The sequence below is a fragment of the Pteropus vampyrus genome, unplaced genomic scaffold (assembly GCF_000151845.1).
Source record: "Pteropus vampyrus isolate Shadow unplaced genomic scaffold, Pvam_2.0 Scaffold170, whole genome shotgun sequence".
NCBI classification, from domain to species: Eukaryota; Metazoa; Chordata; class Mammalia; order Chiroptera; family Pteropodidae; genus Pteropus; species Pteropus vampyrus.
The window spans coordinates 1,400,020-1,400,571 of NW_011888951.1; positions in this window are offsets into that span (position 1 = coordinate 1,400,020).

Consider the following 552-nt stretch of genomic DNA (forward strand, 5'->3'; position numbering starts at 1 on the left):
ACGTTTCAGGGGCAGAGCAGGGTTCTTGGGGTCTATTCCACTATGATGTTGGTGGGTGGTGGTAGTGGTGGTGGTTCTCTCTTGCATTTAGAACCATGTACTACAGATCTCATCAAACTTCACAATAATTCAGCTGTAGGCTATTGTTGACCCTCTCTCTATGAGAAACTGAGTCTCAGAGGGGTTAAAACATGCAAAATGAAGGCGAGAGGATAACTTTTAAGGAAAAGGGACAACATTGAAGGCACCCTTTAGGAGCTGGAGGGTGGGCTGAAAGGGGTGAAGTAAAAGTGGAGAGACCAGGAGATAGAAGATTATCACAGTCATCCAGTGCAAAACGATTAGAGCCTGGGCTCCCCAGACAAACTGGGAATAAACCGAATATATCGTCAAGATAAGTCATTCGTCCAAAATCACATGGCAAAATAATGAAAAAAAACAATCCTGGAACTCAGGTGTAGGGCTCCCAGCCCAGCCCTCTTTCTCTTACTTCATATTCCTGCTGCCTAGTCCAAAATATTCCTTGTAAGATAAATGGAAATTGGAAATTTA